Raw genomic sequence first — 14032 nt, 5'->3', positions numbered from 1 at the left:
CTAGAAGAAGAATCCCAGGATTTTCCCTCCTGTGTGTTTTCATCCATGATGCCAACTGAGGTCATCACTACAGTGAAACCAAAGGGATAGGGACAGATGGTCCTGCTGTTACCAAATGCACGTTCATGTGCCTGATGCATAGTGAAGCCAAACAATTGGAGTTTGGAACAGAGAAAGGTTTATTGCAGGGCCAAGCAAGGAGAACAGGTGGCTTGTGCTTAAAAATGCTGAACTCCCTGATGGTTTTCAGGGAGATGTTTTTATAGGTAAAATTTGGGGTGAAGGCTGCAGGGTGTGTGACCGTCCTCTGATTGGTTTGTGGTGAGGTAACAGGGTGGTGCTCCAGGAATCTTGTGCTCAGCCTGAAGTTACCATCCTCCTCTTGGGTGGGAGCCTTAGTTCCTGCAGAAAATGTCAGAGATATGTTGTTGTGTACATTCCTTGAGGAGGAACTAGAACTCTATTTACCTAGTGCAGTCAAACTGCACTATTGTTTTTTGACTGCTCTTTGCTTCTGCATTCTCCCCCTTCCCTGATTAGCAACTGTTTGAATCTGCCCCTTGGAACCCAGGGAAGGTATAGGAGGCAGAAACCTTTTCCTACAAACAAGAAATGGGAGACACAAAGGCTTTTGTACCCAGAAGGGCCCCACAGGGTGTTGCTTGGTTTCACTGCCATTGTTCTCAATCTTTGAGTTGCACGTCAGATCTGGGGCTCCACCCACACTTGCTTAATGTGCCCGTGAGGTTCATAAAAATGTTCCCGGCTCTGTGACCAACAGTGATTTCAAAATTGCCAGTGTAACCATGATTCATCATCACAGTTAGAAACCGGGCCATGACTGTGGAGCATGACCTTAAAAGAACCTGGTTTTGCCTTTCTTTTTGGCATTGTTGATGCTCTTGAGAGTATCAGCCTGGACATTCATGGGCACTATTATGGCGGCATGGAAGGATGATGGAAAGACTGGGGCTTTGCTCTGTTGGGTTTGGGCCGATGAACAGCAGGGAGAGGGAGTGACAGTGTGTGAGTGTGTGTGTGTGTGTGTGCACGCGTGCATGTGTGCGTGCACACCCAGACACAGTCATGGCTCAGTAGAAACACCTCATGGAAGCAGGTGTTGCAGGAAGGGGGACCCCTTGAGATCCCAAGAGTGGGCTCTTGTCTAACACTCAGAAATAAATTGTCCGAGGAGACACACGTGCTGACAACGCAAGAGGCTTTATTGGGAAGGGGCGCCCAGGCAGAGAGCAGGAGGGTAAGGGAACCCAGGAGGACTGCTTTGCCACATGGCTCGCAGTTTTATGGTGATGGGGTTAGTTTCCGGGTTGTCTCTGGCCAATCATTCTGACTCAGGGTCCTTCCTGGTGACACACGTATCACTCAGCCAAGACAGATTCCTGCAATGAGGATTCTGGGAGGTTGGTAGGACATATGGACTGGCATCTCCTCGCCCCTTTTGACCTTTCCCGAATTCTTCCTGTTGGTGGTGGCTTGTTAGTTCTGTGTTCTTACCAGGACCTCCTGTCGTATAATAACTCATGCAAATGGTTACTGCGGTGCCTGGCCAGGGTGGGCGGTTTGAGTCAGTGTTTCCCCTAACAGAGTGAGGTAGATCAGGCAAGTATTATTATTCATCTTTTACAGACCAAGAACTAGAGGTTCAGAGAGGTACAGGGGCTGCCCAAGGTGACATACCAGTCAGTGGCAGAGCCGCTTGTGAGAACAGGCCTCTGGCTCCCAGGCCATCTCTCTTCCCATGTTCTGTGAAGAACACGTCAGGTGTTTGGCAATGACCAGGACACTCGCTGTTCAAAGATGGAGAAGGGGTGGGCAGATACATAGAGAAGCATTTCTACTGCAGCCTGGGGCTCTGAACCCACCAAGAGAACTGGGCACAGCCTCTTTCACTCCTTCTGCCTGCCCCGCTCTCTGAGGGGAGAGGAGACCATGCCACATGGCCAGGTTCTCAGGAGAAAAGCAGAAGAACTGCATCACCCAAGAGGCCGGGTGAGGCAGGGGACCTGGGCATTTCGGGACCATCACCAGCAGAGAAGAAAGGGGAGAGAGGTACCAAGACAGGGGTGTTCCCCTGACTTTGGGGATACTTGGGGATTGAAATTCCTCTTTGGGCAACACTTTAAATATGACAGTTCTCTGCCACTGGACTGTGGGAGTCCTAACTTATGAACTGTTACAAGTACATGGTAGTCATGCCCAGTGCTAGTTCGGAGGAATGCTTGACGGGAGTGTGTCAATCTAGGAAGACTTCCTGGAAGACGTGCTTCTTGAGCCAAGTTATAAAGTTGTGCTTCTTCTCTGAAGTGCATAGGAATCACCTGGGGTTTGATCCAGTAGGGCTGGGGTGGGGCCTACAATTCTGCTCTTCTTACCAGCTCCCAGGTGGTGCTGAAGCCTTGAGTAGGAAAGTTACTAAGGTAAGAGTTACTGTTACCAAACTGACCTTGGGTCTGCTCGCCTGCTGCAGAGCAAAGCCAACTTACTGACCCTGGGTTGTGGGCAAAGTACAGCATTTACTGCAGGCGCCAAGCAAAGAGAACATGCAGCTCATGTTCAAAAGACCAGAGCTCACAATGGCTTTCAGGGAAGGGTTTTTAAAGGCAACATCTGCGGGGAGGGTTGCAGCGTACATGACTTTCTTCTGATTGGTTAGTGGGGAGGTAACGGGGCAATGTTTTGGAAATCTCAATCATCAACCTTCAGTTTCCAACCAGTCTGGGGTCTACAAGCTCGTGGTCAGCATGCAGACACCATCCTCCACCTGGGTTGTGGGGGGGGGTTCTTAGTTTCTGTAGAACAACTCAAAGATATGAGTCAGACTGTATATCCCTTGAAGAGGAGCTAGGACTCTGTTTTATCGCTGAACTATTGTTTAAAGTATCATTGCTTTTCTTGCTTGACTGCTTTCCTTTGTTTCTGCATTCCCTTACTTCCCTAATTAGTAACTGCTTATGTCTGCTCTTTGGAACTCCGGGAAAGCTTAGGAGATTATAAAGTCTTTTTCTGTAAACAAGAAGTGGGGAACACGGAGGGGCTTTCGTATCTGGGAGGGCCCCGCAGGATCCTGCTCGGTTTCAATGCCCCCTTTTCTTTGATACTCCTCAATCCTGAGGGGAACAGGGGCGGGACAAGAAAGGGAATAAAGTTTTGGATAGAGAGGTTAATCATAAACTTGGCAGGGGAACTCAGTTTTAGGGGGACTCCGTTTCATTAACTCATTGAAAAGAGGAGTCATTCAGAGAGGACATTCCTGGAAACAGGCAAGATATAACAAAGGTCAAAGATGAGAAGTACCTTGGAGAGCAGGGTGTGTGGAGGAGGGGGTGCATGAGTCAAGGAGGTGGCTACAACCTCACTTAAGAAGGCTGGGGATGCTGGAAGCGCCTGGTAAAGTGAATGAGGAGCTTGGATTCCTCCCATGAATCACACTCTTGGGGTGGATCCACCCGCCCTCTACCTGAATCCCTGGGCACTAAGAATGTTAAGAATGTTCATCCTTTGGCTTCACACAGCAGATCCTGGTTTCTTCTGGTTAGGGGCTCAAATCTGCATGTTAAAGAAGCTCTCAAAATGATTCAGATGCAAACTAAAGTTTGCTAACCTGTGTTGGGCAATTAAAGGGTTTCAGACGCGGGAGGGACAAGATCGAATTTGCATTTCAGGTGGATCCCCTGAAAACCAGAGGAGGACGGGCCGGGAGCAGGGAGGCTGGTGAAGGCTGGTGGTTGTACAGGCCAGAGAAGCTGAGGGCTTGGACCAGGATGCTGGCAATCAGAAGGAAGAAGAGGATGAACGCAGATATTCATGGGTGACTCATCCTAGAGTTACTGCTAGATCCCCAGGCTTGGGTATCCAGGAGTAAGAGAGGTGATGAGTTTCATTTTAGACCTGCCAAGTTTGGGGGCCATCCAGGAAGAGAAGTCCATCGGGCTCTCGGATTTCAGAGTCTGAAGTTCAGTGCAAGGACCAGGTCTGGGTATAGATTTGGAAGTCAGCAACTGTAGTGTATTTACCATTAAACATCACAGTGAACTTCATGTTGGCAGCAGTAGGCTTTTCAGACTTCCCCAGGGGAAAGGCAATCTGAGCACTAATTTTGCCAGACGTCAGTACTATTATCAACAGCGATGTTGATACATTGTGTGTACAGAGAGCAGACTCTTCCCAAGAATCTTGAGCACAGAGGAACATAAGTTCTCCCCTCTTTCAAGTGGTGAGTCTAACCTCCCAGAATTGGTCTGAGAGAAGGAGAAACTCAGTAAAAAGGATCTATCACATCTATCTTTCTGCTGTGATTTGACCTTGTAATGCACATTTTCTGACTCCAAGGGCAAATCATGCCAAATAGGATAGCGTCAGCTCTCCTAAATTTCTCACTCCCTTCACTTAGGGAGCGCTGTGCTAGGTTCCATTCCTTCAGGACCCACACTCAGTTGGAAGAGAAAGACAAGGAGGTGGCTATCCGTGGTGCCTTGAGTGCACAGAAATATAAATTAACCTGCGTTTTTAGGGAAGGCTTATTGGAAGAGGTGACATCTGTTAGATTTTGAAGGTGGAGTAGACGTTAGGTAGATGATGAATAGAGGTGGGGGAGAAGATGCGTTCTAGGAAGAAGAAAGCACCTGCCGGGCACCAGATCACGAACTAGGATGTGATCAGGGAACAGTGAATGCTCAGATAGGACTGGAGCAAAGAGCAGGTGTGGAACAGGGACTGGAAACGAGCCTACATGGGGAGTAGAGCCTATGATGAAGGGCTGGCTTATATGCAAAGATACGCAATTTAAAATATCTTAAAAACACTAAGATGCCATTTAAGGAGGGGCACTTAACTGTGACAGCCGGCTGTGGGGTGCGTTGGTGAGGAACAGGCAGGAGGTTTTGCGGTGATCACCCAGGCATGAAATGGGACTTGAACCAAGACAAGTCTTGGCTCTTCCTGACAGCCCAACCCCCAAACAAATCTCCATTCTTCTCCTCCCTACATCCGGCAGCCAAACGAGCCACCATCTCCTGGTCCTGGGCTCCACGGTAGCCCCTGACCAGTCTTGCTACTTCCACGCTTGTACTTCACAACCTGTTCCCCACAGGGCAGCCAGAGTGACCTTTTAACGATGTATCTGTCCCTTCTCTGCTTAAAACCCTTCCGTGGCTTTCCATTGACTGCTCCTGAAAGAAAATCCAACCTCCTTACCCCGGTGCATTTGATCTGGCCTTTCCTACCAGCCCAACCTCGTTTCCAGTCACACAGTCTGTCATTGTCCACACTCCTAACACCTGGCCCTTTTTTCTGTTCCTAAAACATGCCCGGCTCATTCCCATTTAGAGCTTTTGTGCCAGCTCTTCCTCCTGCCAGGATCCTCACACGGCTGGCAATCCTTGCCTTTCCAGCTACAATTTAAATAGCACTTCCTCAGAGAGGCTCTCCTTGAAAATCCCCTCAAATCTACAGGAGCACAGATTGCTCTGTTTCAATTCTCTGAGCAGCTCTCATTACTCTCAGGCATTTCTCTGTTTATTTGTCCACATATCTATTATCTCCCCCCTCTGTAGTCAATAATCTCCAAAAATGGCCACCATCAATTCTTTCTCTCATTGTATGTACACTGATCACGAGGTGGGGTCTGATTCTCCTTTCATTGAATCTGGACTTCTTATTACTTGCTTTGACTGACAGAATGCAGCAGAAAGGATGCTGTCCAAGTTCTGGGCCTAACTTTTCAGAGACGTGTCAGCTTCCACTTTTACTCTCAGAAGCTGGCTGCCATGTAACAAGGCGGACTACCCTGGACCACCATGCTGTGAGGAACTCAGGCTTCCATATGGAGGAGGATGGAAGTGCCAGACATGTAGTGTTGCCTGAGTGTAGATGAGTGAGTGATACCAGCTGACACCCAGGGAGGTAGAAGAGCTGCCTAACCTAGCCCTGACCAGTTCCAGACCAGAGAATTCTGAGACACAATAAGTCCTCGTTGTCTGAAGTCACTAATTTTGCGGGTTTGTTATGCAGCAGGGGATAACTGAAACATCTTCCCACTACAATGAAGCTTCACCAGCTTTGCCTGGCATACCTGGAACATGCATAGACTCAGTAGATATTTGTTGAATGCATGAGTTTGGGGGAAATGGAGTGGACCGTTGACCAGAAGTCTCAGTGAAGCAAAAATGTTGATGTTTGACATTGTGAATGCTGGTAACCAAGTTTAGGGATATTGGAGTTTAACATTTCAGTCCTGAGTTTTGAGAACATACAGGATATGGTCATGATTGAAGTGGTGAGAGGGCAAAGGTCCCTGAAGTTGAGGAGGTGGATAACTTAAGGCTAGGGCACCCAGAAGAAAATTCAACTCTCCCAGGATGATGGCAGGACTAGCAGTGGGGAGAGGCCCTGGAAGTTTCCAATTGAGAATTGTAGGAGGCCCATGGGGGGAAGGTGGTTTCCTTGGAAAGATCTATTACAGTGTCAACCAAGGCAGAAAGGAGTCAGTGAAGAGTCTGCCCACGGGAGTAGGATGGAGAGGCCGTTCACAATGGAACAGAGGAGGACAACCCAAACGAAGGGGTTGTCAGGGAAGGCTGCAGTGGGAGATGGGGCGGGGGGGGGGGGGTGATGGGGGAGCGCGGAGGGGGTGTCAGAAAGCTCTGCTGGCCTGAGAGTCGAGCGGAGCACAGATGAGGCTTTCACTCTGGGCGGAAGTGGAGGATGACCGGGATGAGATCATGAGGGAAGGTGACTGGTCTCAAGATTCTGGCCAGCCTGGAGGTATAAAAATTTGGTTTTCCTGCCAACACAGCCAGAGGATAGATAACGTTTGCTGTTGGCAGTAGAGTCGGCAATCTGAGGATTTGCTCAGGATTCCAAAAGAAATGCGAAAGGATGCCGGTGGGGCGTGGTTAGGCCCAAGTCAGGAAACACCCAGCGGGCCTGCCGGCCTAGGCACAGCCCCTCTGAGCAGAGATGGGAGGTGTGGGCAGGCTGAGTCCTGGGGTCAGAGGGCAGGGCTCGCCTGGACTTGTGTGCTCTGCAGAGCTTGGCTTTACAGGAAGGGTTGGCATGGCTGGTCAGAGTTACCTACCTGGACAGGCACCCTAGCAGTCTGTGGAAAGGGGAACTGGCTTGAGTGGCATCTTTTCAAATCCTTTGAAACAATAAACTTTATTATTATTCTTTCATAGTATAAAAGTGAAGCATGATTAACATGAAAACTTTGTTTTCAAATCTCCGAAGCAAAAAGGCCTTCCACCTCACATTCCTCATTCTTGTCTCCTACACACAAAACAATGAACATGAATGAGTAAGAGATACGTTCTTAACATACTATTAAATTCTCGTTTTAATAATGCAGTCACAGTCTCCCTGGGCTATTCTATTTCTTGCCCTGATTCTCAAGTCAAATGGAACCAAGCAAAGAACGGGTGATAGAACTAAACAATGGTTTCCTTCAAGCCCTGCAGGTCTATTACTCGCACTGAAAGGTATTTATTAAGCATGACCCATTAGTCAGGACCGTTTTGATTACAAGTGACTGAAACCCAAGGTAAGCTGATTTAGGCCAAGAAGGAAATTTAGTGGTTTATACAAATGAAAAAAGGAGAAGTCCAGAAGGTCAGCTCAATCAGCTGCTTAAATGATGCTGGCAAGAATCTATTCCCTCAGTGCCTCATCTTCTCAGCTCTGATTTTTTAAGATCAGCTCTGTCTCAGGCATGATTTCCCCAATTAGTAACCCCCAAGGGCTCCAGGTTTACTTCCTGCGGACTTAGTAGCACCAGCAAAAAGATGCCTTTTCTCCTACAGCAAAATTCTGAGGTATGGTTCTCATTGGTTGTGCTTGGGTCACGTGTCCTTCCCTGAACCAATCACGACCAGGAGGATGCAGTGCTCTCATTGGCCAGACCTGTACCTCATGCCTGCCTCTGAGGTAGCAGTGGTGGCATCAGTCCCATACAAGCCGCATAGAAACGAAAGCTGCCATTACCACAGGGAGGGGCGTGGCGTGGCGTGGACAGCTGATGCAAACAACAGCTGCTAACACAGGCCAGTTTCGTGGATGTGTGACTGTGCAGTCATACAGGGCGCAGCGCTTAGAAGGACCCTGTGCTTGGTTTAATGTTCTGCTGTCACCAGTTTGAAATTCTTAACAATTTTTGAAGTATGGGCCCCGCAGAGACTGTGACTGCACATTTTTTCATTTTTCACTGGGCCATACAAATTATGCAGCCAGTCTTGCTGCTACACTACTGTGTGCACTGGGAAGGCTTCCAGAAACATAAGACATAGTCCCCTCAGAGACAGGGAAATATAGGGCACATTTGGGAAGAAGCAGGTAGCCTGTGCTGGTTGAAACCCGTAAGGAAATAGTGGAAACTTATTTCTTTCATTTATTCACTCATTCACTTATTCATTTAAAACCTTATTAAGGGGCTTCCCTGGTGGCGCAGTGGTTGAGAATCTGCCTGCTAATGCAGGGGACACGGGTTCGAGCCCTGGTCTGGGAAGATCCCACATGCCACGGAGCAGCTGGGCCCGTGAGCCACAATTGCTGAGCCTGCGCGTCTGGAGCCTGTGCCCCGCGACGGGAGGGGCCGCGATAGAGAAAGGCCCGCGCACCGCGATGAAGAGCGGTCCCCGCACCGCGATGAAGAGTGGCCCCCGCTTGCCGCAACTGGAGAAAGCCCTCGCACGAACCGAAGACCCAACACAGCCAAAAATAAATAAATAAATAAATAAATAAATAAATAAGAAAATCCTTTAAAAAAAAAAAAAAAACAAAAAAAAAAACCTTATTAAGGAGATCCTGCTACTGCTAAGGAACAGGAAGAGGAAAACAAATGACTTTCAAGACCCTCCGGAAGCTCATAGTCTGTTGGGAGGGGAGGTGTGTACACAGACACAGCACAGCAGAGTAAGGGTTGGGATAAAAATAAGCACGGAAAGCTGTCAGAGCACAGAGAGGACACTGCCACCCAACCTGGAGGTGGGTACGGTCAGTGTAGTCCCAGGGGGGAGGCATGTGATAGACCACAGGCCACAGTCACAGAGCACGTTAAGCTTCTTGGTTGGCAGTTGATAGGGAAACTCATGGAGATGGTTACACAGAGCAGGAGACATCATGCACCGTGCTTCCGCATTGAGTTTATAGATGAGCCATCGTGCAGGGTGCATAACACCCCCCAGGCCCACCATCGTCCCCCCAGTCCCCAACCCAGCCACTGACTATCCTTCAGGCCTAACACTTCCTGCAATCTAGTACCAGACCTAAATGGCAAGACTTGAAGCTACCAACTCAGCAGGTAAAATATTTCTTGCATCTCAGACAGACTACAGCAAATGACTTGAACGACCCAATAAGGAGACAGCACTGAAACAATTGAAATCCTCCGACCTGTGGACTCTTCATGTATAAGAGCCACCTTCACCCTGTTTTAACAAATGAATGACTTATCCCCATATACCAGTTTCATTTACTGACACTTTGGGCACCAATAGACTCACACTGGGCAGTGTGACGTTTCTCCAGCACACTTGATGCCTTGTCCCTTTTGAGAATCGTCATGGACTTAGGCTTTTCACAGTCTCATCTCGTTCCAGTTAGCTATGATCACCGTTTTCTCAAAAAATTACAATTCGCTCAAAAATTAAAATTGCTCCAAAAATAAAATTAAAACACGGTCCCTGCCCTCAAGAAACTTACATTCCTTTTGATAAAACAATAGCTAACACACACGGAAAATATAGTGAAGAGAACAAGGCAGCATGTGAATGTCCGAGGCTGTTCTGTCTCGGAGCTGGGCAGCATCCTTCCTACCAGACAATTCTTTGAATGTACTGAATTACTTGGGAGCTGAGAAGTCTCCTCTGGAAAGAAAAGTTGGATTTGGTCCGCAGCTGGGTTCAGAGACCTACAAACATGTCGGGGGGAAGGGCACACCTGACGGTACAAAGCTGGGGAGGAAGAAGCAGCATGACTGAGGGTCCGGCTGCCGAGGGAAGAAAGGTGAGTGAGGGTCAGGATCACTCCTGAACCAGCCTGAGACCTCCTGCAAGCAACAAGTAAAGGCTTCAAAGCAACTAATAGCTGGAGCACTGAGTGACTTAGAATTTATTTTTCCTCTTATCACTTGTGGTTCTGGGGGCTGACTGGCATCAGCAAGGCCGTTCTTGCTCAGGGCTTCTGATCTCCGATTTCCAAGGTTATGGTCAGATGATGGCTGCACCTGGAGTCAGCTTTATGCTGACTGTTGGCTGGGCTTTCCACCAGAACACACCCCTCTGGGTGGCCAGGCTCGCTCACAGTGTGGTCTCTGCGTCCCAAGAGCAAGGCGGGGCTCAAGCCTTGCCTACGCTTCTGAAGGCATGGGGCAGCTCTCACCTATGTCCTATTGGTCAGGCAGTTTCAGAGACCAGATTCCAGGAGAGGGGACCTAGAGCACCATCTCTGGTTGGGGGGTGTGTCAAAGAACTTGGGGGCCACTTTAAAAAATGGAAGCACTAAGTTTTTTGTGTGAAGTGTCTTACATGAGTTCCCTCATTTAATTCTCACAACTGTTAAGACCATGTAATACATGAGGAACCAGGCACAGAGGATAGTGAGACCCAGAGAAAGTTAGCCTCTTGCCCAAAATCACACAGCACTTCAGCTCCAATGCCTGTGTGCTTAACTACCATTCTGCTGGGTTCCCAATACCCGGGGGAAGGGGAATCTTCAAGGGGCTGAGACCTGAGTGGGTGGGAACCCCGAGCAGTGGTAAGCTGGGCACTGATGTGAACGTGACTGCATTGGCCCAGAAGGTGTTCACTCAGAGCTCTCAGCATTTGGGTTGTATGTTGCACCACAGAGCCTTTTCACTAGAAAGGGATTTGGAGCAGAAAAGACATTGGTCTGGGCTGATCTACCCACGGAGGCCTCTGTGGGTTCTTTCTTTGGTCAGGCTTTGAAAGGCAGGGAGGATTTGAGTTGTGGGAAAGAATGGAAAAGAATTATGAAGGTGTTCTTGTCGGCTCTCTCAGGTCCCAGGCTTTGGTCTTCATTTGCTCCAGGTGGGAGCCCATTTTCCCAACACAGCCCATCAGGATCTCATGTCAAAAATAAGTCATTCCTTCCTTATATGTCTTCACTTGGGGGACATGTGATTTGCTAAAAAGACATTAAGTTCAACTAAAATAGCTTTGTCCTACTACACACAAAGCTTCTACAGGGGTTGTGTTAATATATGGTCCCACCACAGAATACTAAGAAGTTTCCACAACAGGAAACCTCAGTGGCTTATTCTCTCTGTGCGAGGGTCTGTTGAAAAGGGCAGGGAGTCATTTGGGAGGAAAATAAAATTGGAGTTCCAACTTAATTCTGGCATGATCATGTGGTTGGAGGGCCAGAACAAAAACCTGCAGCCTTACTTTGTGTTCAAAGTTCACTAGGAGAGATTTCATGAGACTCTTTGATCTTGTAGGTCAGGGCACCAAGGCTTCGGGGCTCTTGAGTTTATCTTGTGGCAAAGCTGCTGGATTTCGAAATAAAGACCTATGGTTAGAGTGTAATTTCTTGCCCTGCTCTCTGCAGTGTGGGCAGGGTCTGCATCACCCAGCTCGTCTCGAGGGAGAGAGGATCTGTGGCCGCAGTTTTCCAAAATCATCCAAATTGGGACCCAAAAGAAGAGAGTTTTGAGACCCATCAACTCTCTGAGGAAATCCTGGAAAACATTGTGATCAAAAGACACTTCCTTCACTCTGTATGACAGACTCTAGGTCCGTCCACCTCACTACAAATAACTAAATTTCATTTCTTTTTATGGCTGAGTAATATTCCATTGTATATATATGCCACATCTTCTTTATCCATTCATCTGTCACATATATATGGAATCTAAAAAAAAAAAAAAAAAAAGGTTCTGAAGCACCTAAGGGCAGGACTGGAATAAAGATGCAGACGTAGAGAATGGACTTGAGGACTTGAGGACACCGGGAGGGGGAAGTGTAAGCTGGGACAAAGTGAGAGAGTGGCATGAACTTATATACACTACCAAATGTAAAATAGCTAGCTAGTGGGAAGCAGCTGCATAGCACAGGGAGATCAGCTTGGTGCTTTGTGACCACCTAGAGGGGTGGGATAGGGAGGATGGGAGGGAGACAAGAGGGGGGAGATATGGGGATATATGTATACCTATAGCTGATTCACTTTGTTATACAGCAGAAACTAGCACAACATTGTAAAGCAATTATACTCCAATAAAGATGCTAAAAAAAAAGAAAAAAGGACACTTTCTTCTTTAAAGCCAGGGCAGTCTGTCAGCATAACTGAACCTGGAAGCCACGGGAACTGCTTGTGCATTGCTCCCCGTGGTGAAGATAAAACAGATGATTAACCTTAGGGATGGTGGGGTTTTAGCCCCTGACCAGCAGAGGATCCAAAGGAACTAGGTTTTTTTTTTTTTTGCACATAATACACTTATACACAGGGAGAGCAAGGCCAGCCTTCAAGTTCAAAGGAGACACATCCATTTCTGGCAGGCTACTTTAAAAAAACATTTTTTTTGGCTCAAGAAATATATGCTAATTGCAGAAAAAGCATAAAACTGCAGAAAAAAGAAAAAAGCCACCTGTAATCCTAATACCAGAAATAATCACTGCTATATTGGTATATTCCCAGACTTTTTTCTATGCATATATATTCATATATAAATGGTTATATTGTTATGTTACTTGCTCTTTTTAACAGAACACTATATCTTGAAGGTTTTTCATATCAAGAAATGCACTTCAATGATATTGTGTCTATCTTTGCAGAGCTGTATTATTTATTTAATGAATCTTCTATTAGGTCTCAGGCTTTGGTCTTCATTATGAATGTTGTTTACAATTTTTTTTTTTTTGCTATTATAATCAACACTGTAGTGACTACTCTTAATTATTTCCTTAGGACATGTTCCACAGAATGTAATTGCTAGGTCAACACTTATGGATATATTTAAGGCTTTTGATACTACATCAGTCAGAATAGGCTAAATGTTGTAACAAATACCCCCCAATCTCAGTGGCTTAACACAATAAAGATTTATTTCTCTCTTTTTTTTTTAAAATTATTTATTTATTTAATTTTATTTTTGGCTGTGTTGGGTCTTCGTTTCTGTGCGAGGGCCCTCTCCAGTTGCGGAGAGCGGGGGCCACTCTTCATCACGCTGCGCGGGCCTCTCACTATTGTGGCCTCTCTTGTTGCAGAGCACAGGCTCCAGACGCGCAGGCTCAGTAGTTGTGGCTCACGGGCCCAGTTGCTCCGCGGCATGTGGGATCTTCCCAGACCAGGGCTCGAACCCGTGTCCCCTGCATTGGCAGGCAGACTCTCAACCACTGCGCCACCAGGGAAGCCCTATTTCTCTCTTAAGTTGCAGTTCAATGTAAGTTATGTGGTTGGAGGTGGAGGGAGCTCTGCCCTGTCATCCAGAAACAGGATTTGTTCATATGATGGCTCCCCATTTGCCAGGACCTTGGAGTTCTTCCCTGGATGTTCTGATTTCAGCCAATAGGCAAAGGGAGAGGGAGAAAGGGAGGGAGAAAGAGAGCGAGCACAAGCAATTGCGTGGAGAATTGCACAGGTGGTTTTAGGGCCAGACTTGGAAGTGACTCATATCACTTCCTCTGTCACCTTCCCTTTGTCCAGAACTCAGTCAAATGACCATTCCTAACTGCAAGGGAGGCTGGGAAATGTAGTCTTTGTGTGTGTCCAGGAGGAAAACACAGAGTTTGATGAACACAGAGTATGGTCTCTGCCTCAAACTTGCCAACCAACCAAGTTATTCCAGTTTATATTTCTACCACAGGATATGAGAATTCCTATTTCCTTACATCCTCCATTATTAAGAAGATGACATTTTTTGTGTGTTTGGTTTTCTGTAGATCAATATGTGGCTTTGTTGCTTCTCTGCACCTGTTTCTCTCTTTGGAGATAATCTCACTGCGATCAGGCCCATACCCTCGGGAGAGACAGGACTCTACATTCCTGACTGCTTTCGGGAGAG

At 47.3% G+C, this 14032-nt stretch overlaps 1 pseudogene; it reads right to left on the bottom strand.

Moving 5' to 3' along the window:
• On the bottom strand, nucleotides 1–9576 carry LOC130707570 (40S ribosomal protein S15a-like; annotated as a pseudogene).
• Nucleotides 9577–14032: the final 4456 nt, after the last annotated feature.

The sequence above is a fragment of the Balaenoptera acutorostrata genome, chromosome 3 (genome assembly GCF_949987535.1).
Source record: "Balaenoptera acutorostrata chromosome 3, mBalAcu1.1, whole genome shotgun sequence".
Lineage (NCBI taxonomy): Eukaryota > Metazoa > Chordata > Mammalia > Artiodactyla > Balaenopteridae > Balaenoptera > Balaenoptera acutorostrata.
Note: the sequence above shows the minus strand (reverse complement) of the source record. Positions and strands in the feature narration are given on the sequence as shown.